Source organism: Protopterus annectens, chromosome 3.part0 (genome assembly GCF_019279795.1).
Source record: "Protopterus annectens isolate FY-2018-M chromosome 3.part0, PAN1.0, whole genome shotgun sequence".
NCBI classification, from domain to species: Eukaryota; Metazoa; Chordata; order Ceratodontiformes; family Protopteridae; genus Protopterus; species Protopterus annectens.
In genome coordinates this window covers 1,705,155,853-1,705,175,102 of record NC_056731.1, presented here as the reverse complement: position 1 = coordinate 1,705,175,102, position 19,250 = coordinate 1,705,155,853, and positions in this window count along the sequence as shown.

Sequence of the window (19,250 nt, the reverse complement as noted above, 5' to 3'; positions counted from 1 at the left end):
TTCATAAACAATAGAATTGCTGAATCGCTGATATTTCATGAACAGAAATAAAAAAAAAATAGAAAGAATTCGCATGAAATGACCATTCGAGATTTTGCAAGTTCGATGCTTAGGTGTCGATCATTACAGATTCGACAACCTAAGCTGTCAATAAACTAATAATGACCCAATGACAATTTTATAAAATAATTTTATAAAACAACTGATATGGCTTGGCTGGCTGTTTATGTTCAGTGCACTGGATGATATGGCCACAGAAAGTTTTAAAGTGCCTTCATTTTTGAAAAACAGCAAGGATGCAATTGAAAGCACATTTGAAAAACTCTATCATAGGTGCCATAAATGCCCTGGCAAAAGAGCAGGAAAAGGATAAGGGATGTTGATCATATCTACACTGGAAAACTCAGAGCAGAGTGACAGGGCAGTAGCAACTGCAAACATAATCCTTAGGGTGCATCTTCAGGGTGTTATATACAAGAAGCTATGATGATGTAGTACTTTCATTCTGCAGGGCCTTGATCAAACCACAAGTAGAGTATAGAATGAAGTTGTGGAAGTCATATGAGGAAATGGATATCAGACTGGTAGAAGTAATTCACAGGTAAGGTACCAGAAAAAGAACAACTGGGTAAAAGGTAGGAAGGGATATGTTAAGAGGATAAACGAGCTAGAATGTGTTTCACCTGAAACCAGACGGGATGGTGGGGGGCGGGGTCAGAATGTTGGTGTACAAGATCATGAAAGTGAGATGTGATGGGGTCATTCTGAACAGGAAGAAGAGAAGAGGAAGGAGGAGGTACAGACAGCAGATTGCAAGAATTAACTATTGCTTGAATCTCAAAGTCCCTTTTCACAAAGAGAGTTAGGAATCAAGAAAAATGGGCTACTGCATTACAATATGGCAAAGGAATCTACGTAGTCATTCATGAGGATATGAAACAGATAGAAAACGGGTAAGGAGAAAGGCAGGGATGGAGGAGATGCAGAATGTTAGGGGACCTTAAAGAACAGTCTAGACAGATTTGCTTTTTCCTTAAGTTGTAGGAAAATGTAATGTAATACTGAAACATGTCAGCAGCACTTATTTTGATCATCCTGATCATCGTAATATGTCCACAAATTCAGCAATCATAAGTGGCCACTTGTATAGATAAAGTTAGCACAGCAACAAAAGCAGCTCTAAAAGAAGGCTAGGCTGTGGGTGAGGATGAGGTCTGACTGCCATTGCTGAATGTGGTGGATATTGTTAGACTGCATTCTAAACATGCACTTTTAATGCTGTATGAAGAGCAAAGAGAGCACCTCTGGACAGCAAACTAGATGCCAGCTACCATTTTCTAAATGGGTACAGCAGAATATGTTCCAGTTATTGAAGAGTCGTGTTTCTCAGCATTCCACTGAAAGCTGCAGCTAATGTGTTGAAAATAAGATGTTGTCTGATAACTGAGTCTGTGATTCTGAAAAGCATTGGGGGTTCTTTCCTAGCTATAGAACCAAAGGTCAACCCTGTCTTTCCATGAACATTAGGTGGGTCATGAAATTAAACAGGATGGCTTATATGTGCTTTATGGATTGTGGTGTTGAAACAGTATGGAGTCTCAGGGCTGTTGTTGTTGCATGACATTTGGTCTTCGTGTAGTAAAACTTATGCCTGCATTCTTGGCATGTAGCTGAATACAGTTCTTGCAAGCCTAAACATTTGTCAAGTATGAGTCTTTTCTTGCCACATGTTCATGATTTTCAGAATTTTTATGGTCATTCATCTGGAAAAGTAAAATTTGCATCTTTGCAGTTTGCAGACAGTGTTGTCTGCTAATTTTTAAGTAACTCTGAAATCTGACATTCTCTGGATTAGTTTAGTGCTGACTGAGAAGCAGCCATGAAGAAAATTGTTACGTCCAAATAAGCAGTCCCATTTATGCCCAGGAAAGAATGTATTGGTTTCCATATGTCAGATGGGAGCAGCTGTCCCAGAAAGATGGGCTTTGAGTATCATGGTACCTTGGTCATAAGTGTGGTTAAAGAGAAAACAGAAGGTAGAGCAGCAAATGGGTGCTGTGACAGTAATGTTGCCGATCTTATATCAACATGCAGCAGTGAAGAAAGAGATGAGTCCTGGGATAAATCTCTTAGTTTACCATTCAGTTTATATTACAGTTATCAGTGATGGTCATGAGCGTTGGATAATGACTGAAAGGATGAGTTCACAGATATGTATAACAGGGATGAGGTTCCTTCACAGTTCTTTTCTAGGTTCACTCACCAAGATAGCATGGAGAGCATGGCAATCCTGTCAGATCTCAAAGAACAGCCATTGATTGTATCTTGGTAGAGAGTAGTCAGCTGAGGTTGTTTGGATGCGTAGTTAGCATACAATGCCCTCTGCATCTTTTCAGTAATGGTTATCCTAGGCACAGCCCATGGGAAGGAAACTCTAGAATGGAGCAGGGCACAATGTACAGATTTTATCCCACAACTTGGCTGGAGATTACTGTTATCAATAGGAATGTCTGGTCTGCCATAGTCAGTTTGCTATTTCACCAAGTCAAGTGGTCAAGCAAATGGAATAAATGTAAATGGACCTTTGTCTGAGAGTTACTGCATCCTCTCAGAAAGGTTCTTTTCGTGTTTTTATCAACACTCCCCACTTGGTGACATAAGGCTAACTTCATAGATAGCTGTGACTTCCAATATAGCTGCACACTGATCAACAGCTTAATTTCAGCTTTCCCTGTGTGAAAAAAGAAGCTGAGAGATAGGGGCTAGAAACGCTGCCAGATATAATAAATTCAGTTACTGACAATTAAGTACACTCTCTGGATCTCAGCAAATAAGAAACATAAAGACACAAATAAAGCCAGCAGGTAAAAGTCGGAAACGTAGAAAGAATAAATAGTAAAATAAAACAATCCCACCATCACAAGACAGGGGCAAAATGTAAAAACAGTATGTTTTATTATAATAAGGTGAGTGCTATCACTACAAGTAGTAGCTTATTCAGTCCATCCATTACAAAATTTCTAATCAGTATTTAAACAGCATGTTCATCTAGGCAAGAAGTCATTATCCAATAACAATTAAACATTGAAACACACCCCTCTACATAGTGCAAGTCACATTTAAAAATGTAAACACACCTATTCAATACATAAATGACACAATATAAAATTATAAGTGATAAAACTTCTCAATAATATATAAAATATAAAAATAAACCACAAAAACTATGCAAATAACATATATAAATATAAATTATAATTAATGTACTAAGCTGCAAGCTTTTAACATTGGTTTCACAGACACTTTCCCATTCAATCCGGGATAAGTGTCTGCTTTCATTGATATTATCCACTTTAATTCAGTACATTCAGTCCTAGATTTTAAATCACCCCCTCTTAAACCTACTGTTATCACTTCTAAAACAATAAATCTAAACATATGGTCAGAACCCTTGTCCATTTCATGTTTAGCTAGTGCACTACTTTCATCTAATTTCTTAATGTAATTATGTTCTAATATTCTCTCTTTGAGACTATGATTAGTTTTGCCTACATAGTAGGCTTTGCAAAGAGAGCACTCAGCATAATAAACAGCATGTTTGGTCCTACAATTTGCATAAAAATCTAAATCAATCCTACATTTAGTGGCTGGACATACAATAACCCTAGCAGATCAAAAATAAGTGCAATCTGAACAACGTCTACAAGGAAATGTACCTAACTGATCAGATATAATCGCATTTCTCCTATTATCAGGATTCCTATAACACAACTGTTGCTTCAGGGATTTATTATTCCTAAATGCAAATTTAGGTCTACAGCCTACCACTTTACTAACTTCTTCATTAGCTAATAACACTGGCCAATATTTTTTAATAACGTTACATATTTCTGGGGTATCACTGGAGTGAATCAAAAGTAAAAGTAACTGATTATGTTGTTGTCTATTCAGATAGTTAACAGAGGTCACATCCTGCTCACTAAAATAAAGTTTAACAATAGTGTCTCTATGGGACAATGCAAATTGGGCAGCACAGTGGTGCAGCGGTTAACGTTGTCGCCTCACAGCAAGAGGTTCTCCGGTTCGATTCATGGCTGGGGTGCCTTCCGTGTGGAGTTTGCATATTCTCCCTGTGTTTGCATGGGTTTCCTCTGGGTACTCCGGTTTCCTCCCACATTCCAAAGACATGCATCTGGAGCATTTCTCCCCAGGCCTCTGCTGAAAACAGACTCTGTGGAACCTAGTTGGACTTTCCCGGTCAACAAATGATAAATAAATAAAATAAAATAAATAAAATAAATTCACTTATATCTTCAACTTCAGAAATAGAGTAAACCCTCACTCAGCTGATGCATCTTTACTGTGCAAATGCATCTCTCTCAGTAACTGACCTTTAACAACATTCTTCAGGATGTGCCTAGGATGCATACTAGATTTGTGTAAAATATTATTTTGCTTACATTGTTTCCGAAAACTTTACTCTCAAATAGACCTCATTCATATTTACTAACAGAAACATCTAAAAACTCAATAGATGAAGAGGAATAAGTGCATTTAAACCTCAAGAACGACGTTGTACTATGTCTTTTTCTTTCGGCTTTTTCCCAGTTAGGGGTCACCAAACCAGATCACCTGTCTGCTCATGATTGGCAGTGGAGTTTTATGGTGCCAAGGTGCCAGTCTGGCGCCCAACCTTCCACAGAAGGCACACGCATGCACACACTCACAACTAGGGCCAATTTGGAGTGTCCAGTACACCTACAGCATGTCTTTGGGATGTGGGAGGAAACTGGAGCACCCAGAGGAAACCCAGGCGACCACAGGGAGGACATGCAGACTCCACACAGAAGGCACCCCAGCCGAGAATCGAACTGGAGAACCTCTTGCTGTGAGGTGGCAATGCTAACCGCTGTACCACCGTGGCCACCCTTACAAAGTTGTACTATGTAAATAATCTAAAAACTCATCAAAACTTTCCATAGTACCTCTCCATAAAATAAATATGATGTCAACTAAGCATTTATAAAAATGAAGTTATCCAGAAATAAGTTATTATTATATACAGAGTCAAACTTCCATTGCACAAGGACAGCATAAGCGTAAGAATTCGCACATGCTGTCCCCATCACAACGCCTACCTTCTGTAAGTAAAAATCATCTTGAAAAATAAAAACATTATTTTCAAAAATCAATTCTAATAAAGACCAAGCCAGGATAATCTTATTGTGATTCATATTACCTAACCGTGACAAAAACAGCCTCACATTCTCCACACAAATGTCATTAGGAATCACAGTAAATAATGAATTGATATCTAAAGTCACAAATACTACCTCAGATAAATCCCTACGTTACTTCTGCAATATAAACAAATCATGTAGAAAGGTTTTTGTATCCTTGAGAACACTAGGTATATTATCCAAAATCGGACTTAATAATTTCTCAACATAGATGGATAAAGGTTCTGTAAACCAGCCTTGGCTGGAAACAATTGGGCACATGGGGGTTCAATGCATCCTTATGTATCTTAGGTAACTCATACATAAGTGGTATAAGTGGATGTTCAACTATAAAATAGTCATATAACTCTTTATCAATAACATTTCTCACTATTAAATCATAAATATAAAACTCTACCTTCTTAATATACAATCAACTTGAAACCTATGTAACTTCAAATAAGTGATATCATCATTAAGCATATCATGCATACGATTTATATAGTCCAAGTGGCCCAACACAACAGTCCCCCTCCTTTATATGCAGGTTGTATTTCCAGTAAATCAGATTCTCGTAACGCCTTAAGGGATATATTCTAATCAGAAGTTAAATTATAATATGAACATTTCAAATCATGAGAGAATGTTTGCCGTAACTCATTTTCACATATAGACACAAATGTATTCAAAACTGGATGTATGTCAGGACAAAAGAGCTAGGTTTCTTAAAGACAATTCTAATATTAGTGTTTTGAACAGGAGACAGCAGCTTCAGTGAAGCATTTCTAGCAAAACGCTTCAAATCAATAATAGTATTAATTAAGTCTGGTTTCCTTGCAGGAATAAAGGACAAACCTTTGTTCAAAACATTTACCTGTTCTGAAGACAATACAGAGGAACATAGATTAAACACTAAATTTTTATATTCCATCTCTTGAAGTCCCCTTGACTCTGTGTCATAGTCTGAAATGGTCTCTTCAGAGAGCAACTCCCGGATCTGCCTCTTTTTGATCTTTCTTTGGTGGGTAAAGGATCTTTCAGAGAAAAATGTTGTTGACCAGAGATTGCAAAGGAAGCAGTAGATGTACAAGCTGGTAGAGTATTAACATCAGCTTCCAGTATTCTATTACATTCGGCTCGAGTTCCATTTAAAATGTCATTATGTCCAGGCCTATTATTTCACTTAGAACTATTCTCTGTTAGTATATTCTTCTTCTCCTTATGCCACACAGATTGATGGTTTGAGATAGGTGCATCCAAGGATACTATCATCACACTAGTAGATGGAATATCTACACCAGTTCCACTTATCCTGTTACTAGTAACAGGAATTGCAATGCAAATATCTTTCAACCCATTGCTATCATTTGGTGCTGAGTTCTTTATCGTTGACACACTAGGAGGTGTGTCCCTCTTTTCCTTAGGCCAAGAAAAAACACAACCTTTAGAAAAGTCAGTTAAATTGAGTTGTAGCTTTTTCTTCTTAGCTAACTGTAATCTTTGTTCATACGCCATAAATTGTCAAAAGCAAACAGAAAATAAGTCTTTCTGTAGAGTCTTAATTTCAGCCAATAAGGTTTCCTCCTCTGACTTAAAAAAACTCTATTAATAAATGCATGTAATCAAAACTTAAATTAATATTTAATGACTGCCATTTCCTAAGCAGTTCAGGATATACTGCTCCATAGGTTAGCATTGTCAATACTCATAAACCATGAGGCACAATTCTGTGAACCAAGTCAACTTCAAAATGCATTAGCTGCCATTGAAGCTGTTTGTATTTATATAGCTTGCTCTCAAGCAGTTTAAAGCTTTCAAAAAATAAGCCCACCTGTTTGTTTTCAGTCATTAAATCATTTTCCAAAGCATTATTTCAGATTTGAAGTAAAGGGTTGTTGCTAACAAGCAATACACGATGAAGGCAATCTTATTTAGGTTCCAAATTCTTGTTAATAGCATATCCAAGTTCTATATCGGCCCCTCTGCCATGTCCTGAAAAGATTCACAAACAGATATATTACAAGCCACAGATAAATCCAGCAGGTAAAGGTTAGAAACATAGAAAGAATAAATAGTTAAATAAAACAATCCAACCATCGCAAGAAAGGGGCAAAACGTAAAAACAGTATATTTTATTATAATAAGGTGAGCGTTTTCACTACAACTAGTAACATCTTCAGACCATCCATTACAAAATTTCTAATCAGTATTTAAACAGCACATTCATCTAGGCAGGAAGTCATTATCCAATCACAATTAAGCATTGAAACACACCTCTCTACATAGTGCAAATCCCATTTAAAAATGTGAACACACCCTATTCAATACATAAACAACACAATATAAACTTATAAGTGATAAAACTTCTCAATAATATATAAAATATAAAAATAAACCAAAAAACTATACAGATAACATATATAAATATAAATTATAATTAATGTACTAAGCTGCAAGTTTTTAACATTGGTTTCACAGACACTTTCCCTTTCAATCCGGGATAAGTTACAAAAGTACAGATGATCCAGACTAATGGATAAAGACCATAAAGACTCCCAAATGAAACAACAAACTCTTCTTTATTCAAAAAATATAAAATGGAATGAAGGCTTTCATCCAGTTTAACTGGACTTCTTCAGATTCAATGACTGCAATGACACTAAACCTATTTATAGCCATAGGAACAAAGCAATTTAACCAGGAGATGATGTAACATTAAATTTGAATAAGTAATCAGAGTAATTACATAAAATATAAAAAGCTTGCTTTTTATAAAAAAGATGTATGACTGGTAAAATATGACAATAAATAAATAAATACAATATTTTAGAAATATAAAATATAAAGTATAAATATGTATTAAATATGTCTGACTAAAAGACCTTTATATTAATTTAAACAATATTATTTTAAATAAAAACCTAATTGTATAGAACAAATGTAAGCTTATTCTTAAAAGTATCATATACATGTAAAAAACTACAAAAAATATGTAAAAGTTGATGTCAATTAGTGTATTAATATAAGTATATGTACACATCTTGTTCATTTATCATTTAATGGAGCGAATTATTTCAGGCCGTAGACTTTAAAATGGGTTTCAGTGATATGTGATCATTAATACCCAGAGGGGGGGGGGTTACTGGCATTTAAGTTTAATTGCCAGATTACTTCTTTTTCTTCAAGTAGTAACTTAACGTTGCCATCCCTAGGGTAAGTACACACCTTGTCAATAATAGCGAACCTAAAAGTATGACTGGTGTTGTTCTGTTCTATGTGCCTGTTTAAAGCATTATTTGCATTGCCTTTTTTAATATCATATGTGTGTTCTTATATTCTGTTCTTCAAAGACCTTTCAGTTTTCCTGACATAGTATGCCGGGCAGGTAGAAGTAATGCTAAATACACTACTCCCTTAGTATTACAATTTCCTGACTGGAAAATTACTTTACTTCTACTAGTGTTTCCCAAAAAAAAAGGTAGCATTCTCTTCACAAATATGCATACACTGATTACAAGACCCACATTTACGAGTTCCTTTAAGCATCTTAGATTTCCTGTCAAAATTATGGTTCTCCAACTGGGCCTTAATGTTGTGATCTGTCTTGTAGACAAAAACAGGGTTATGTCCTAAATAATTATATATGTTCACATCACCCCTAAAAATATTCCACTTTTTGGATAACACATCTTTAATAATAGGTTTAAAAAACTGTATTTCAATACCATGGCTCTCGTAAAATTATCCCTATTTGTGTTCTCCACATCCTGGACAAACTCTTTTCCTAATAATGGTTTATACAGTAACCCCCATTGTGATAATGTATACTCAATAGTGTCTTTAACTAATTTATGGAAATAATCTCTCTCCAGGAACACATTACCTGCTTATCTAAGTTCCTTCACCACATCAGTATAATTTGAAGTCATCCTAGCTGCTCTAATGCATTGACCTTTTAAAATGCTTTTTTTCTGCAAAAAGGAATGGCAGCTACTGAATTCCAAATAAGAATTACTGAACATGGGTTTATGGTATATGTTAGATTTAAAACCATGGGGTGTAAGTGAAATAGAAGTGTCTAAAAAGGACAAACCAAAACTATGATATGTGTGGGTGAACTTAAAGTAGGAACAAATATTATTCAAATATAAAACAATTTTTTTCTATTTCATCCATTTCACCCTTCCACAAAATAAAAACATTGCCCAGGAAGCGCACATAAAGCTTAAAATATCTACTGTAGGTGCTATTAAAAACATGTCTGTTTTCCCATTCTGTAATCACAAGTTTTGCAAACATGGGGGCACAAGAAGCCCCCATAGCAACACCCTTAATCTGCTTAAAATATTTGCCCTCAAAGTAAATTTGTTCAAGTCAATACCAAAAGAATTCTATCATTGTGTAAATTGGAATACTTAATCATTGATTCATGAAATAATTCCAATCCTTCATCTTTAGGTATTGACTTGAATAAATATACCATATCTATGCTCACAAATTTCAAATAATTTTCCCAACGTTTATGTTTTAGTCTGCCCAAAAAAATCCCATGAGTCAATAAATAAGTGTGGAATATTCTTGTATACATGCTTTAACCAATTGTCTATCATGACTCCAGGGGGATAGGGTTTAGATTTGCTTCCAGATACTATAGGTCAGAATGGTGGGTGTAAAACATCCTTACGAACTTTTGGTATCCCAAATATGGTGGCTAATACCGGAAATTCAACTTTAATAAAATTATATATCTCGAAAGATATTCTCTGGTCCATCAAATATTCTTCGAGCCAAGAATCAATACATCTATAGGTTATACTAATATCATTGAGAGATACTGGCTTGTAAACTTCAATATTGTTTAAAATGTCATACATCTTATTAGTATAATTCATCTGGTCAAAAAGTACAATACCTCCTCTTTTGTTGGGCTTCATAACTCTAGTAACTTTGTCACTACAAAGTTTTTGAAAATGTTCCTATTCAGACTTACTAAGATTAAACTCTTTTTTCTTTCTACCTAATCCTTCAGCACGGGTCTTATATATATATATCTTCCTGGATGACCTTTTCAAGAGTAGAAAATAGAAGCTGTAGAATAGAAGCTGTAGAGGAGGGTTGTAAGTACTTTTTTTTCTTTAGAGTAGAAATGTTCATATCTTGTTCCTTATCTTTAAAACACATAGCTAAATTGAGCTTTCTAATAAATAACTTAACTTCTAAAATTGTATCTGTTAAATCAAACTTTACAGTAGGCGCAAATTTCATTCCCTTAAGGGACAAAGAAAAATGTTCTGTAGTCACATCTTGATCTGTATAGTTAAAAATCTTAAAGTTTTTGCAAACATGAACAACCTCTCTTACTTTATCTATCTCCAATGGTTCTTCATTGGGTAAGGCCTGTGGGGTGCAAACTGGTTCCAGGTTTGTTTCCCTCCCTATCCCAAATCCCAATGGTTCCCCCTGTGCCTCCATGAATTCTGTTTTTTGCCTTTCCAAAAATTTCCAGACTTGTGTTCAGGGTAATAATACCTCTTTTGTGCCTTATGTGTGCTTACATAAGCTTTATTACTGTCTTGTATATATTCATAACCAGTATCGTGTGTATCCCCAGTATTTATCTGCTTGGACTTTTTCCAAATGTATGCATTCTTATTTCTGTACTGTACAGTGTCTCTAAGTAACTTTTTCTTTTTTCTTTTAACTAGGGATGTAGCATGTTTGTTAACAATACTAAATTTCTTATAATAAAACTATTTCCAATTATTAAACACCAAATCCTGTGTAACATCTATGTTCAAAAGTTGCACTTTGACTAAAAGTTTACTTAATTTTGTATCATTGTGCTTTATCAACAAACACATAAAACTGAATCCAAATTCATCAAATAATAAATTAACATCATTAACAATTTCATCATTCACTTTCATACTTATAGGTTCCTTAAACACCCTAAGTACCTGGGGTACAATTTTTAGTTCAATACACTTTTGGTAATATGCATTGTCAACCTGCAATCATTTAATAGTGCATAACTTCTTTTCCATACCTAATATTTTTTCTTTTAAGGAACCGTAAGGAACGGCATCCAGTACCTGTATATTAATGTTAGTAACGGCATTCATTGCATTACCCCCAAATGTAAACCCAGTTTTTGAAAAGTCTTCAAAATTAACAACAAAAGTTTCTGGGTGTATGGCTTTTTGATAAAAAGAGTTTTTACCATGATGCATTCAGCAACAACGTTCATAGCTGCTAAGCCATGGGAATTGTTGTTGCCTGATACTGTCACGTATGTCTGTTGGGGTACTGTCTTCATTGGTTTTGCACCACACCGGAGATGTTCATCATTAAAAGTTGTATCATGGCCAGTGATAGAAGTGTTGTACTCTGTTCCTTGGTGGTGGATAAGACCTTCATTAGAAATTAGAATGCCAAGGTCTCCTGCTTTGCTTACACTTCTCACTTCCATGTTCAGCCCACCTCCTATTGACGTCACTGTTTCTAGGGTGGAAGTAGGCAGTCTCTGTGGATGACTCATAATCTCTGAGTCTAGTAAGTTCACCCTTTACTGTCTGTTGAACTCGTTGTGCTGACCAGGTAAGAAAAGAGATGGGATTTTATCTAAAGAATCCATTTAGCCCAAAAAGCCACTCCAAAGCCAACAAAAGTCCAAAAGTAAATGAAAAGGCAGTCAATAACACACAAAAGTACAGATGATCCAGGCTAATGGATAAAGACCATAAAGACTCCCAAATGAAACAACAAACTCTTTTTTATTCAAATAAATACAAAACGGAATGAGTGCTTTCTTCTAATTTAATTGGACTTCATCAGATTCAAAGAATGCAATGGTACTAAAACTATTTATAGCCACAGGAACAAATCAATTTAATCCGGAAATGATGTAACAATAAATTTGAATAAGTAATCAAAGTAATTACATAAAATATGAAAAGATTGTTCTTTATAAAAAAATATGTATGACTGATAGAAATACAAAATATAAAGTAAAAATATGTATTAAATATGTCTAAATAAAATACTTTTATATTAATTTAAACAATCTTATTTTAAGTAAAAACCTAAATATGTATAGAACAAATGTAAGTGTATTCTTAAAAGTTAAGTAAAGTAAAATCCACTGCTCAGCAAGCAAACGCTGTAGTTCCGTGAGGTAGATATAATGTAAGTCACAAAGGAAGCGGAGTACAGCAGAAGTAAGAACAAAACTCCAAATTTAATTCCAAGAATGTGTACTTATAACATACGGATGAGCGCTTTCACCATTACAGCTTCTTCAGATCCAGGATCTGAAGAAGCTGTAATGGTGAAAGCGCTCATCCGTATGTTATAAGTACACATTCTTGGAATTAAATTTGGAGTTTTGTTCTTACTTCTGCTGTACTCCGCTTCCTTTGTGACTTACAGTATTCTTAAAAGTATCATAAATATATATGTAAATAACTACAAAAAATATGTAAAAGTTAATGACAATTAGTGTATTAAATATAAGTATATGTATACATCTTGTTCATATATCATTTAATGGGACAAATTATTTCATGCCATAGACTTTAAAAAGGGTTTCAGTGATACGTGATCATTAATACCGGGGCGGGGGGGGGGCTACTGGCATTTAACTTTAATTACCAGATTACTTCTTTTTCTTCAAGTAGTAACTTAACATAGCCACCCCTAGTGTTAGTATACACCTTATCAATAATAGTGAACCTAAACATATGACTGGTGTTGTTCTGTTCTATGTGCTTGTATAAAGCATTATTTGTATTCTTTTTTTTTATATCATATGTGTGTTCATATATTCTATTCTTCAAAGACCTTTCAGTTTTTCTGACATAGTATACCAGGCAAGTAGAATGTAATGCTAAATGCACTACTCCCTTAGTGTTACAATTTCCTGACTGGAAAATTACTTTACTTTTACTAGTGTTTCCCAGAAAGGTAGCATTTTCCACATAAATATGCATACACTGATTACAAGACCCACATTTACGAGTTCCTTTAAGCATCTTAGATTTCCTGTCAGTATTATGGTTTTCCAACTGGGCCATAATGTTATGATCCATCTTGTAGACAAAAACAGGGTTATGTCCTAAATAATTATATATGTCCGCATCACCCCTCAAAATATTCCAATTTTTGCTCAAGCAGTTAAGCAGTTCAGGATATACTGCTCCATAGGTCAGCATTATCAATACTCATAAACCACGAGGCACAACTCTGTGAACCAACTCAGCTTCAAAATGCATTCGCTGCCATTGAAGCTGTTTGTATCTATATAGCTTGCTCTCAAGCAGTTTAAAGCTTTCAAAAAATAAGCCCACCTGTTCATTGTCAGTCATTAAATCATTTTCCAAAGCATCATTTGAGATTTGAAGTAAAGGGTTGTTGCTAACAAGCAATACACAATGAAGGTGATCTTCTTTAGGTTCCAAATTCTTGTTAATAGTATATCCAAGTTCTACATTAGCCCCCTCTGCCATGTCCTGAAAACTTTCAAAAACAGATATATTACAAGCCACAGATAATGTCAGCAGGTAATGGTTGGAAATGCAGAAAGAATAAATAGTAAAATAAAACAATCCGACCACCACAGGAAAGGGACAAAATGTAAAAACAGTCTGTTTTATTATAATAAGGTGAGCACTTTCACTACAACTAGTAGCTTCTTCAGACCATCCATTATAACATTTCTAATCAGTATTTAAACAGCATGTTCATCTAGGCAGGAAGTCTTTATCCAATCTCAAATAAGCATTGAAACACACCTCTCTACATAGGGTCTATATCAGAAGATCGAAGTTTCAAAACTTCTAATCTGATATGGTTGACACCATATGATCGAAGTCTGGAAACTTTGAATCTTTCAACAGAGATCTCTGTACAGCGTGGAAAGGGAAGATTTCCCTTTTCTGCACTGTAGTGCAATCTTGGAATTGGTATATTTAAGTAGTGTGGGGTGTAGGGGATGCAGCCCCCCCAAGCTGGGGGTGCAGGTGGGCTTGGCTCCTTGCTTAGAGTATTTAAATGTTTGTTTTTGTAGGTTGTTTTGTTTTATTACATTTTCAAAGTTTCAAGACTTTGATTATATGGCATTGACCATATCAGATTCGAAGTTTTGAAACTTTGATCATGTAATATAGACCCTCTACATATTGCAAATCACATTTAAAAATGTGAACATACCCTATTCAATACATAAGCGACCCAATATAAACTTATAAGTGATAAAAACTTCTCGATAATATATAAAATATAAAAATAAACCAAAAAACTATGCAAATAACATATATAAATATAAATTATAATTACTGTACTAAGCTGCAAGTTTTTAACATTGGTTTCACTTTCACTTTCAATCCAGGATAAGTGTCTGTTTTCATCGATATTATCCACCTTAATTTGGTACATTCAGTCCTAGACTTTAAATCATCCTCTCTTAAACCTACTTTCATCATTTCTAGAACAATAAATCTAAACCTATGGTCAGAACCCTTGTCCATTACATGTTTAGCTAGTGCACTATGTTCATCTAATTTCATAATGTAATTAATATGTTCTAATATTCTTTCTTTGATTCTGATTAGAAATTTTGTAATGGATAGTCTGAAGAAGCTACTAGTTGTAGTGAAGGTGCTCATTTTATTATAATAAAACATACAGTTTTTACGTTTTGCCCCTTTCTTGTGGTAGTCAGATTGTTTTATTTTACTAAGAAACTTTAAGAATCTGAAAGAGAATCAACTAGAAAAAGTGAAGAAAAAAACTCTGACTGGGGAAAATCCTGCAGCTGTTCAACAAAAAGCAGTTCAAGCTACAGCTTTGGCGCAAGACATGTCTTCCAGTAATCAAGAGAAAAAATAAATCAAATATGCTCAGACTTGATTAAAAAATAATAAAAAAACTGAAGGAGTATATCAACGCAAATAACAAAAGACTGGAAACAATGGAAGAAGCTTTAAACAGCAATTCAGATGACCTGATAAAACTGGAAAAAATCAGTGGTTGAAATGAAGAACAGGCTTGCTGAGTACCAGACTGATCAAAAAAAGCTGATTCAAAAAATGGGAGAGTTAGCAGACAGAGGACACAGGGAAAACCTGAGATTTCCTGTTGTACTAGAGAAAATAGAAGGAACAGAATGTGTTTTATGAAAGCACAAATAAGCAATTGGACTGGTATTCCACAGTAAGATTTGTTACTAGAAAGGGCACATCGTGGGTATGCTCAAAACCCGTCCGTGAGAAAGCAGCTAAGACCTATATTAACAAAAATGCAATCATATCAGCAGAAAGACTTGATTCTGGCAAAACTGTGGCAGAAGAGTAAAATATTTGTGGAAAATGATTACACATTTTACACAAAGAAGAAGAAAAACAAATGTATGCTAGTAATCATGGAATGTTGAAAGGCAGGTGTGAGATTAAAGCTGCTGTGTACAACTGTTGTCAAAATATTTTTCCTGGAGGATCAAAGTAATTTTTGGATGCAGAACAGGCTAAGGAGGAAATAGAAAAGTTAGTCTAACAAAAGCAAGCCAAGAAACAGAAACAAATTTTGCTTCTCATTCATCTGATAATTAAGCTGCTAGGGAAACTTTGCCAGTGAAACCTTTTCCAATGTTCCTAAGGAAAATGCTTGAGAGACAGAACAAAGCTCATGAGCTGATTAGAAGACTCAGGAGTTTTCTGGACTTGAACTGGAGTCGGGGGTTGGGAAATGGAGATGAACAGGAAGAAGACCAGCAACACTAAAATTAGTGAATAAATATGAGATTGTAAAGAATCAATTATATCTGTGAAATATAACTTTGCAAGAAAAAGTAGAAAGACTGGACGTTTGTTAACTATGTTAAACTTGTGTGGGACTGAAAAGCATATATCAAACTTCATGTAATTGATATGTTGAAGGATACTAAAAGCAAAGGGAAAAAAGTAACTGTAAGTAAACAAATTTTTGTTCTTAGTATTTGTATAAAACATTTCATGATATAAATTGTATGTTATATAATAAAGCATTTTCATTTACTGCCATATGTGATAAAGATACTGAAGTAAGCAAGTGCCATTTTTTTCTTTTTCAGTTTTAAGAAATGTGGTCATTTCAATGTAAAAGAAAAAAAGAAGGGCTGCACAAAAGCATGTTTAAGTTAATATACTATAATCTTGGGCTGTTGGGGAGGGGAATGAGGTGTAAAAGTGTATATATATATATATATATATATATATATATATATATATATATAGTTGATATGTTTTCTCTAACTTTTCATGGGTGAATGCCTGGAATAAAGCCCTTGGCTTAATCTAATAACAACTTTTTGTGTATACAGGTACATAAGAGAAGACTGAATATAATAAAATGTTTGAAAAGCCTGTAGCTGAGGGCAGATGTACATTTTCTTCTTAGGTTTCCATGGAGCCAAGCTGATTGCTTTGCAATAAAAGCCAATAGGCTGAATGTTTATTTATTTATTTACATTTGTTTACCAGGAAATTCTGACTGGACGCAGGTCCCTTTTCAGCGGATGCCCGGGGAATAAGTTAATGTTTTCTGAAAACATACAAGCTGCTTTTCAGACAAGAATCGACAGCAATTAATGCAAGTAGGAACACAGGCTGTAACATGGATCTTAGCATGGATATCTTCATTTTAGGGCAGATTATGCTGGTGTATGCAGCTGTCGATTTGGGACACTTGTTCCCATTGGTACATTTAAACCTTCCTGGGGATTCAATAAACTCCATGTAGGCTAAGTGCAAAGCATATATGGAGTTCACATGTTAGCATGATGATCAGCATTGCTAATTGCATATGAATGCCATGCATCTCACATACACGAATACAAGTGTGGTTCTGTGACCACCAACAGTGTTGCCTGCCAGGAAGACATGTAAAGCAGCATATACACCTGCAGACATGCAAACCCATTTACCTTCATGCAAACTAGTTATGTAGGATTGTGTGGACAGCCACAGTAACTACCAGGGTTTAATATAAGGCAATGCATAAGGATTAAACACATATGAACATAGTCAATGCAGAGTACTGTGCAAACCTGCTTTAGGTATACTGAGTAAACGTTTTGGTGATAATCAGCAAGGGTATATAGACTGCATTATAAATACTTATTCAGGGGTAGTGTGTGTATTGAAAGGGGTCACACACATTAATTGTAGGAATGGACACAGGGAACAGGACAGGTGAAACATGATAATGTACAGCAGATGAGGGCATGTCAATGTACATACACCACAAAGACAAGAAAGTTGTAGCATGAACAGTAATCACATATCTGCTCCATGGCTTTCAAAAGAAACCAGGCAAAAAATCAAGCTCAGAAATAAATACTGGAACAAATCAAGATCAACTAAAAACCCAGTAGATCAACAAAACTTCAGACAACTAAGAAACAAAACTAAAAAAGCAGTGCAGACTGACAAAAGAAACTACTACTTACAATTCCAAGAGACCCACCATAATCAATCACAAAAGTTCTGGGCAAGTATTAATCAATTATTACACCCAGGTCAATCCATCACACCACACCCACAAGACACAGACCAAGAGAATCCGAAACAGACTGCTAATACCTTTAATATCTATTTCACTGAGGCCATACAAAATCTTACTAATCAGCTATCTACTCAGGACTTACCTTTATCCAACCATATCACTAACCCACCCCCTCCTTTTCTCTTCCAACCAGTACCAACTACATACATTCTAGCCCTCATCCAAAAGCTCAAACCATGCACTCCTACAGCTGACAAGATTCCCACTGAATACTTACAAAAGGCAGCCAAATCTATAGCATACCCCATTTCCATTCTTATTAATAGAACTATCACTGAAGGACACATCCCAAGCATATGGAAGGTCTCCCATATTATTCCCCTTCATAAGGGAGGAAACTCCACTGAACTCTCCAACTACCGTCCCATTGCCCTTCTGTCTCCCCTAGCTAAAATCATGGAAAAATGCATCCATAAACAATTTCTAGACCACCTAATCCAATATAACTTACTTTCCAACTCACAACATGGTTTCAGACCCTCACACAGCACTACTACTGCCCTTCTTTCCTTCACTCACTGTATCAACAAAAACCGTAACCTTAATAGGCTTTCCTCTGCACTGTTTATAGATCCATCTAAGGCATTCAATATGGTAAATCACCAAATACTTATAAATATCCTCAAATCTCTGTCACTAGATGCATCTGCTATAAAATGGTTCCAATCCTATCTAGAAAACAGACAACAGGCTGATCTACCCATTAACATAGGGGTCCCCAAAGGTCCATATTAGGACCACTCCTATTTTCTATATTTATCAACGACCTTCACCTAGCAATACCCCAAGCTACATGCATACAATATGCAGATGATTCGACACTTATATGCTCAGCCACATCCATACCTGAGCTTTACTCCCTCACCCAAAAGATCTTTAACACAGTCGAACTATGGTTTACTCAATGCTGTCTCCTACTTAATCCCAAAAAAATTAAACTCCTTCTTTTCACTCCTACTAGTAAGTCCCCCCCATTAAACCTCACAGTAACAGCCAATAACAATACTCTTATATCCCCAGACTCGACTACCAAACTACTTGGTATCACCATAGATAACAACCTTAACTTTGATACCCATATTAATAATACCTTAAAATCTGTTAACAGAAAACTGGGCTCTCTCTACAGAATCAAACCCTTTCTCTCTCCTACAGCAAGAACAACTATTGCATATACTCACCTAATTTCTACTCTCCTCTATGCCTCACCCATATACAGTAACCTCTCTAAAATCAACCTTAATAAAATGGAAAGTGCCTACAATAGCATAGCCAGATTTGCCACTGGAAACCCTTTCAGAACCCACCACTGTATTAACCTAAAGCAACTAGGATGGCTTGAATTACAAAATCAGCTTAAATTCCACCAACTTACCATTGTCCACAAAACTCTTTACCATCCTACAGATACCCATATACTATCTACCCTCATTG